Source organism: Neodiprion lecontei, chromosome 3 (genome assembly GCF_021901455.1).
Source record: "Neodiprion lecontei isolate iyNeoLeco1 chromosome 3, iyNeoLeco1.1, whole genome shotgun sequence".
Taxonomy (NCBI): Eukaryota; Metazoa; Arthropoda; class Insecta; order Hymenoptera; family Diprionidae; genus Neodiprion; species Neodiprion lecontei.
The window spans coordinates 18,924,854-18,934,681 of NC_060262.1; positions in this window are offsets into that span (position 1 = coordinate 18,924,854).

Below are 9,828 nucleotides of genomic sequence, written 5' to 3' on the forward strand. Positions count from 1 at the left end.
TTAGACGATTGATATGCCGTTAGAGTTCATAATTAGTCATTCAATCAATCTGAATTATGCTTTCCGAAAATTTTTTGTGTCTTTGCAACATAATTTTTCCACTAGTTTTAACTTCATCATTGACATCCGATTTTTCAATAATGCGAGGGAAAAGTAACTCACTGAATTGACGTGTCAACAGGTTTGTAAATCAATTACGATTCACCTGAGTTAACACAAAACATCTAGATAAACGAGAATTCACTGGATCACTAAAAATGATAACCGTAATCATGAGAATCATTTGAGATATAACTAAATTAGGAAGAGTTGTAATGAGTCAAGTTACTTTGAATAACTTTAGATTCGTGCCAAAATTTTATGTTTAGAGAGAAAAATAATTAAATTCAAATGAAAAAGTAATTTTAAATCAGGAGGAAGAAAATTTCCAAATACCTGAATTCAAATGAAGCAATTTGAATTTAATAAATCTATCCGAATTTGAGCAAAAATAATAATTATTATTTCGAATAGAAAAATGAAGTCGAATTACATGTATAAATTCAATTAATTCAACTCAAAAAAATATGGTGTCATTCGAATTCCCAGTTATTTCCTCGTCGATTCAATGAAAACGCAGCAAAAAAAGCGTGGGACCAACAGGAGAGAAATGGCGAGCAAGAAAGCACCCGTTGAAAAATGGCGAAAACTTAGGTTCTCGTTTTTTGGCTGAAACTTTTGATGCGTTGATCGCGGCGTATTGGGACTGCGCCCAATCGATTTCTCTCGCAAGATTACGTCCGATCAATGCTACAATTATTTGATTTCGGCACTTTTCAAAATCGCGAAAATTTTCGTCAAAAATGGAAAGGGGTTAGCCTTACTTTTTTTTTTGGCAAAAAACTTTTGGTCTCTGATTCGATTTGAACGATCCTCAACCGACCGATTGGACCCTCAGGAACTCAGAAATCGCAGCGAAAAGAGCGTAGGACCAACAGGAGAGAAATAGCGTGCGAAAAGGCACCTGCTGAAAAATGTCGAAAATTCAGGTTCTGGTTTTTTGGCTGTAACTTTTGATGCGTTGATCGCAGCGTATTGGGACAGCGCCCAATCGATTTCTCTCGCAAAATTACGTCCGATCAGTGCTACAATCAATTGATTTCAGCACTTTTCAGAAGCGCGAAAATTTTTGCCAAAAATGGAAAGGGGTTAGCCTTACTTTTTTTTTTGGCAAAAAACTTTTGTTCTCAGAATCGATTTGAACGATACTTATCCGACCAATTCGACCCTCAGAAACTCAGAAATCGCAGCGAAAAGAGCGTGGGACCAACAGGGGAGAAATGGCGAGCAAAAAAGAACCTGCTGAAAAATGTCGAATATTCAGGTTCTCGTTTTTTGGCTGTAACTTTTGATGCGTTCATCGCAGCGTATTGGGACTGCGCCCAATCGATTTCTCTCGCAAAACTACATCCGATCGGTGCTACAATTAATTGAGTTCAGCACTTTCCAAAATCGCGAAAATTTCCGCCAAAAATGGAAAGCGGTTAGCCTTACTTTTTTTTGGGCAAAAAACTTCTGGTCTTTGAATCAAATTGAACGATCCTTATCTGACCAATCGGACCCTCGGGAAGTTCGAAATCGCAGCGAAAAGAGCGTAGGACCAACAGGAGAGAAATGGCGAGCCAAAAACCACCTGCTGAAAAATGTCGAAAATTCAGGTTCTGGTTTTTTGGCTGTAACTTTTGATGCGTTGATCGCGGCGTATTGGGACTGCGCCCAATCGATTTCTCTCGCAAATTACGTTCGATCAGTGCTACAATCAATTGATTCCAGCACTTTTAAAAATCGCGAAAATTTTCGTCAAAAATGGAAAGGGGTTAACCTTACTTTTTTTTTTGGCAAAAAACTTTTGTTTTCAGAATCGATTTGAACGATCCTTATCCGACCAATTGGACCCTCGGGAACTCAGAAATCGCAGCGAAGAGAGCGTAGGACCAACAGGAGAGAAATAGCGTGCGAAAAGGCACCTGCTGAAAAATGTCAAAAATTCAGGTTCTGGTTTTTTGGCTGTAACTTTTGATGCGTTGATCGCAGCGTATTGGGACTGCGCCCAATCGATTTCTCTCGCAAATTACGTTCGATCAGTGCTACAATTAATTGATTTCAGCACTTTTCAAAATCGCGAAAATTTTTGCCAAAAATGGAACCGGGTTAGCCTTACTTTTTTTTTTGGCAAAAAACTTTTGTTCTCAGAATCAATTTGAACGATCCTTTCCCGACCTATTGGACCCTCCGGAACTCAGAAATCGCAGCGAAAAGAGCGTGGGACCAACAGGAGAGAAATGGCGAGCAGAAAAGCACCTGCTGAAAAATGTCGAAAATTCAGGTTCTGGTTTTTTGGCTGTAACTTTTGATGCGTTGATCGCGGCGTATTGGAACTGCGCCCAATCGATTTCTCTCCCAAAATTACGTCCGATTAGTGCTACAATTAATTGATTTCAGCATTTTTCAAAATCGCGAAAATTTTCGTCGAAAATGGAAAGGGGTTAGCCTTACTTTTTTTTTTGGCAAAAAACTTTTGGTCTCAGATTCGATTCAAACGATCCTCATCCGACCAATTGGACCCTCAGGGACTCAGAAATCGCAGCGTACAGAGCGTAGGACCAACAGGAGAGAAACGGCGAGCCAAAAAGCACCTGCTGAAAAATGTCGAAAATTCAGGTTCTGGTTTTTCGGCTGTAACTTTTGATGCGTTGATCGCAGCGTATTGGGACAGCGCCCAATCGATTTCTCTCGCAAAATTACGTCGGATCAGTGCTACAATTAATTGATTCCAGCACTTTTCAGAATCGCGAAAATTTTTGCCAAAAATGGAAAGGGGTTAACCTTACTTTTTTTTTTGGCAAAAAACTTTTGTTCTCAGAATCGATTTGAACGATCCTTATCCGACCAATTGGACCCTCGGGAACTCAGAAATCGCAGCGAAGAGAGCGTAGGACCAACAGGAGAGAAATAGCGTGCGAAAAGGCACCTGCTGAAAAATGTCAAAAATTCAGGTTCTGGTTTTTTGGCTGTAACTTTTGATGCGTTGATCGCAGCGTATTGGGACTGCGCCCAATCGATTTCTCTCGCAAAATTACGTCGGATCAGTGCTACAATTAATTGATTTCAGCACTTTTAAAAATCGCGGAAATTTTCGTCAAAAATGGAAAGGGGTTAGCCTTAGTTTTTTTTTTGGCAAAAAACTTTTGTTCTCAGAATCGATTTGAACGATCCTTATCCGACCAATTGGACCCTCAGGAACTCAGAAATCGCGGCGAAAAGAGCGTAGGACCAACAGGAGAGAAATAGCGTGCGAAAAGGCACCTGCTGAAAATTGTCAAAAATTCAGGTTCTGGTTTTTTGGCTGTAACTTTTGATGCGTTGATCGCAGCGTATTGGAACTGCGCCTAATCGATTTTTCTCGCAAAATTACGTTCGATCAGTGCTTCAATTGATTGATTTCAGCACTTTTCAGAAGCGCGAAAATTTTTGCCAAAATCGGGAAGGGGTTAGCCTTACTTTTTTTTTTGGCAAAAAACTTTTAAACTCTGATTCAATTGAAACGATCCTCATCCGACCGATTGGACCCTCAGGAACTCAGAAATCGCAGCGAAAAGAGCGTAGGACCAACAGGAGAGATATAGCGTGCGAAAAGGCACCTGCTGAAAAATGTCGAAAATTCAGGTTCTGGTTTTTTGGCTGTAACTTTTGATGCGTTGATCGCAGCGTATTGGGACAGCGCCCAATCAGTTTCTCTCGCAAAATTACGTCGGATCAGTGCCACAATCAATTGATTTCAGCACTTTTAAAAATCGCGAAAATTTTCGTCAAAAATGGAAAGGGGTTAGCCTTACTTTTTTTTTTGGCAAAAAACTTTTGTTCTCAGGATCGATTTGAACGATCCTTATCCGACCAATTGGACCCTCAGGAACTCAGAATTCGCAGCGAAAAGAGCGTAGGACTAACAGGAGAGTAATAGCGTGCGAAAAGGCACCTGCTGAAAAATGTCAAAAATTCAGGTTCTGGTTTTTTGGCTGTAACTTTTGATGCGTTAATCGCGGCGTATTGGGACTGCGCCCAATCGATTTCTCTCGCAAAATTACGTTCGATCAGTGCTACAATTAATTGATTTCAGCACTTTTCAAAATCGCGAAAATTTCCGTCAAAAATGGAAAGGGGTTAACCTTACTTTTTTTTTTGGCAAAAAACTTTTGTTCTCAGAATCGATTTAAACGATCCTTATCCGAACAATTGGACCCTCGGGAACTCAGAAATCGCAGCGAAGAGAGCGTAGGACCAACAGGAGAGAAATAGCGTGCGAAAAGGCACCTGCTGAAAAATGTCAAAAATTCAGGTTCTGGTTTTTTGACCGTAACTTTTGATGCGTTGATCGCAGCGTATTGGGACTGCGCCCAATCGATTTCTCTCGCAAACTAAGTTCGATCAGTGCTACAATTAATTGATTTCAGCACTTTTCAGAATCGCGAAAATTTTTGCCAAAAATGGAACCGGGTTAGCCTTACTTTTTTTTTTGGCAAAAAACTTTTGTTCTCAGAATCGAATTGAACGATCCTTATCCGACCAATTCGACCCTCAGGAACTCAGAAATCGCAGCAAAAAGAGCGTGGGACCAACAGGAGAGAAATGGCGAGCAAAAAAGCACCTGCTGAAAAATGTCGACAATTCAGGTTCTGGTTTTTTGACCGTAACTTTTGATGCGTTGATCGCAGCGTATTGGGACTGCGCCCAATCGATTTCTCTCGCAAAATTACGTTCGATCAGTGCTACAATTAATTGATTTCAGCACTTTTCAGAATCGCGAAAATTTTTGCCAAAAATGGAAAGGGGTTAGCCTTACTTTTTTTTTGGCAAAAAACTTTTGGTCTCTGATTCGATTTAAACGGTCCACATCCGACCGATTGGACCCTCAGGAACTCACAAATCGCAGCGAAAAGAGCGTAGGACCAACAGGAGAGAAATAGCGTGCCAAAAGGCACCTGCTGAAAAATGTCGAAAATTCAGGTTCTGGTTATTTGGCTGTAACTTTTGATGCGTTGATCGCGGCGTATTGGGACTGCGCCCAATCGATTTCTCATGCAAAATTACGTCCGATCAGTGCTAAAATTAATTGATTTCAGCACTTTTCAGAATCGCGAAAATTTTTGCCATAAATGGAAAGGGGTTAGCCTTACTTTTTTTTTTGGCAAAAAACTTTTGAACTCTGATTCGATTTGAACGATCCTCATCCGACCGATTGGACCCTCAGGAACTCAGAAATCACAGCGAAAAGAGCGTAGGACCAACAGGAGAGAAATAGCGTGCGAAAAGGCACCTGCTGAAAAATGTCGAAAATTCAGGTTCTGGTTTTTTGGCTGTAACTTTTGATGCGTTGATCGCAGCGTATTGGGACAGCGCCCAATCAGTTTCTCTCGCAAAATTACGTCGGATCAGTGCTACAATCAATTGATTCCAGCACTTTTAAAAATCGCGAAAATTTTCGTCAAAAATGGAAAGGGGTTAGCCTTACTTTTTTTTTTGGCAAAAAACTTTTGGTCTCAGATTCGATTTGGACGATCCTTATCCGACCAATTGGACCCTCAGGAACCCAGAAATCGCAGCGAAAAGAGCGTAGGACCAACAGGAAAGAAATAGCGTGCGAGAAGGCACCTGCTGAAAAATGTCGAAAATTCAGGTTCTCGTTTTTTGGCTGTAACTTTTGATGCGTTGATCGCATTGTATTGGGACAGCGCCCAATCGATTTCTCTCGCAAAATTACGTCGGATCAGTGCTACAATTAATTGATTCCAGCACTTTTAAAAATCGCGAAAATTTTCGTCCAAAATGGAAAGGGGTTAGCCTTACTTTTTTTTTTGGCAAAAAACTTTTGGTCTCTGATTCGATTTAAACGGTCCACATCCGACCGATTGGACCCTCAGGAACTCACAAATCGCAGCGAAAAGAGCGTAGGACCAACAGGAGAGAAATAGCGTGCCAAAAGGCACCTGCTGAAAAATGTCGAAAATTCAGGTTCTGGTTATTTGGCTGTAACTTTTGATGCGTTGATCGCGGCGTATTGGGACTGCGCCCAATCGATTTCTCATGCAAAATTACGTCCGATCAGTGCTAAAATTAATTGATTTCAGCACTTTTCAGAATCGCGAAAATTTTTGCCATAAATGGAAAGGGGTTAGCCTTACTTTTTTTTTTGGCAAAAAACTTTTGAACTCTGATTCGATTTGAACGATCCTCATCCGACCGATTGGACCCTCAGGAACTCAGAAATCACAGCGAAAAGAGCGTAGGACCAACAGGAGAGAAATAGCGTGCGAAAAGGCACCTGCTGAAAAATGTCGAAAATTCAGGTTCTGGTTTTTTGGCTGTAACTTTTGATGCGTTGATCGCAGCGTATTGGGACAGCGCCCAATCAGTTTCTCTCGCAAAATTACGTCGGATCAGTGCTACAATTAATTGATTCCAGCACTTTTAAAAATCGCGAAAATTTTCGACCAAAATGGAAAGGGGTTAGCGTTAGTTTTTTTTTTGGCAAAAAAATTTTGTTCTCAGAATCGATTTGAACGATCCTTATCCGACCAATTGGACCCTCAGGAACTCAGAAATCGCGGCGAAAAGAGCGTGGGACCAACAGGAGAGAAATAGCGTGCGAAAAGGCACCTGCTGAAAATTGTCAAAAATTCAGGTTCTGGTTTTTTGGCTGTAACTTTTGATGCGTTGATCGCAGCGTATTGGAACTGCGCCTAATCGATTTCTCTCGCAAAATTACGTTCGATCAGTGCTTCAATTGATTGATTTCAGCACTTTTCAGAAGCGCGAAAATTTTTGCCAAAAATGGAAAGGGGTTAGCCTTACTTTTTTTTTTGGCAAAAAACTTTTGGTCTCTGATTCGATTTGAACGATCCTCATCCGACCGATTGGACCCTCAGGAACTCAGAAATCGCAGCGAAAAGAGCGTGGGACCAACAGGAGAGAAATGGCGAGGTAAAAAGCACCTGCTGAAAAATGTCGAAAATTCAGGTTCTGGTTTTTTGGCTGTAACTTTTGATGCGTTGATCGCGGCGTATTGGGACTGCGCCCAATCGATTTCTCTCGCAAAATTACGTCCGATCAGTGCTACAATTAATTGATTTCAGCACTTTTCAGAATCGCGAGAATTTTTGCCAAAAATGGAAAGGGGTTAGCCTTACTTTTTTTTTGGGCAAAAAACTTTTGGTCTCTGATTCGATTTGAACGATCCTCATCCGACCGATTGGACCCTCAGGAACTCAGAAATCGCAGCGAAAAGAGCGTAGGACCAACAGACGAGAAATAGCGTGCGAAAAGGCACCTCCTGAAAAATGTCAAAAATTCAGGTTCTGGTTTTTTGGCTGTAACTTTTGATGCGTTGATCGCAGCGTATTGGGACTGCGCCCAATCGGTTTCTCTCGCAAATTACGTTCGATCAGTGCTAGAATTAATTGATTTCAGCACTTTTCAGAATCGCGAGAATTTTTGCCAAAAATGGAACCGGGTTAGCCTTACTTTTTTTTTTGGCAAAAAACTTTTGTTCTCAGAATCGATTTGAACGATCTTTTCCCGACCAATTGGACCCTCAGGAACTCAGAAATCGCAGCGGAAAGAGCGTGGGACAAACAGGAGAGAAATTGCGTGCGAAAAGGCACCTGCTGAAAAATGTCAAAAATTCAGGTTCTGGTTTTTTGGCTGTAACTTTTGATGCGTTGATCGCAGCGTATTGGACAGCGCCCAATCGATTTCTCTCGCAAAATTGCGTCGGATCAGTGCTACAATCAATTGATTCCAGCACTTTTCAGAATCGCGAAAATTTTTGCCAAAAATGGAAAGGGGTTAGCCTCACTTTTTTTTTTGGCAAAAAACTTTTGGTCTCTGATTTGATTCAAACGATCCTCATCTGACCGATTGGACCCTCAGGAACTCAGAAATCGCAGCGAAAAGAGCGTAGGACCAACAGGAAAGAAATAGCGTGCGAGAAGGCACCTGCTGAAAAATGTCGAAAATTCAGGTTCTCGTTTTTTGGCTGTAACTTCTGATGCGTTGATCGCAGCGTATTGGGACAGCGCCCAATCAGTTTCTCTCGCAAAATTACGTCGGATCAGTGCTACAATCAATTGATTCCAGCACTTTTAAAAATCGCGAAAATTTTCGTCAAAAATGGAAAGGGGTTAACCTTACTTTTTTTTTTGGCAAAAAACTTTTGTTCTCAGAATCGATTTGAACGATCCTTATCCGACCAATTGGACCCTCGGGAACTCAGAAATCGCGGCGAAAAGAGCGTGGGACCAACAGAAGAGAAATAGCGTGCGAAAAGGCACCTGCTGAAAATTGTCAAAAATTCAGGTTCTGGTTTTTTGGCTGTAACTTTTGATGCGTTGATCGCAGCGTATTGGTACTGCGCCCAATCGATTTCTCTTGCAAAATTGCGTCGGATCGGTGCTACAATCAATTGATTGCAGCACTTATCAGAATCGCGGAAATTTTCGCCAAAGATGGAAAGGGGTTAGCCCTACTTTTTTTTTTGGCAAAAAACTTTTGGTCTCAGATTCGATTTGAACGATCCTTATCCGACCGATTGGACCCTCAGGAACCCAGAAATCGCAGCGAAAAGAGCGTAGGACCAACAGAAGAGAAATGGCGAGCAAAAATGCACCTGCTGAAAAATGTCGAAAATTCAGGTTCTGGTTTTTTGGCTGTAACTTTTGATGCGTTGATCGCAGCGTATTGGGACAGCGCCCAATCAGTTTCTCTCGCAAAATTACGTCGGATCAGTGCTACAATCAATTGATTCCAGCACTTTTAAAAATCGCGAAAATTTTCGTCAAAAATGGAAAGGGGTTAGCCTTACTTTTTTCTTTGGCAAAAAAATTTTGTTCTCAGAATCGATTTGAACGATCCTTACTTGACCAATTGGACCCTCAGGAACTCAGAAAGCGCAGCGAAAAGAGCGTGGGACCAACAGCAGAGAAATGGCGAGCAAAAAAGCACCTGCTGAAAAATGTCGACAATTCAGGTTCTGGTTTTTTGACCGTAACTTTTGATGCGTTGATCGCAGCGTATTGGGACTGCGCCCAATCGATTTCTCTCGCAAAATTACGTTCGATCAGTGCTACAATTAATTGATTTCAGCACTTTTCAGAATCGCGAAAATTTTTGCAAAAATGGAAACGGGTTAGCCTTACTTTTTTTTTTGGCAAAAAACTTTTGTTCTCAGAATCGATTTGAACGATCCTTATCCGACCAATTGGACCCTCAGGAACTCAGAAAGCGCAGCGAAAAGAGCGTAGGACCAACAGGAGAGAAATAGCGTGCGAAAAGTCACCTGCTGAAAAATGTGAAAAATTCAGGTTCTGGTTTTCTGGCTGTAACTTTTGATGCGTCGATCGCAGCGTATTGGGACTGCGCCCGATCGATTTCTCTCGCAAAATTACGTCCGATCAGTGCGACAATTAATTGATTTCAACACTTTTCAGAATCGCGAGAATTTTTGCCAAAAATGGAAAGGGGTTAGCCTTACTTTTTTTTTTGGCAAAAAACTTTTGGTCTCTGATTCGATTTAAACGGTCCACATCCGACCGATTGGACCCTCAGGAACTCACAAATCGCAGCGAAAAGAGCGTAGGACCAACAGGAGAGAAATAGCGTGCCAAAAGGCACCTGCTGAAAAATGTCGAAAATTCAGGTTCTGGTTATTTGGCTGTAACTTTTGATGCGTTGATCGCGGCGTATTGGGACTGCGCCCAATCGATTTCTCATGCAAAATTACGTCCGATCAGTGCT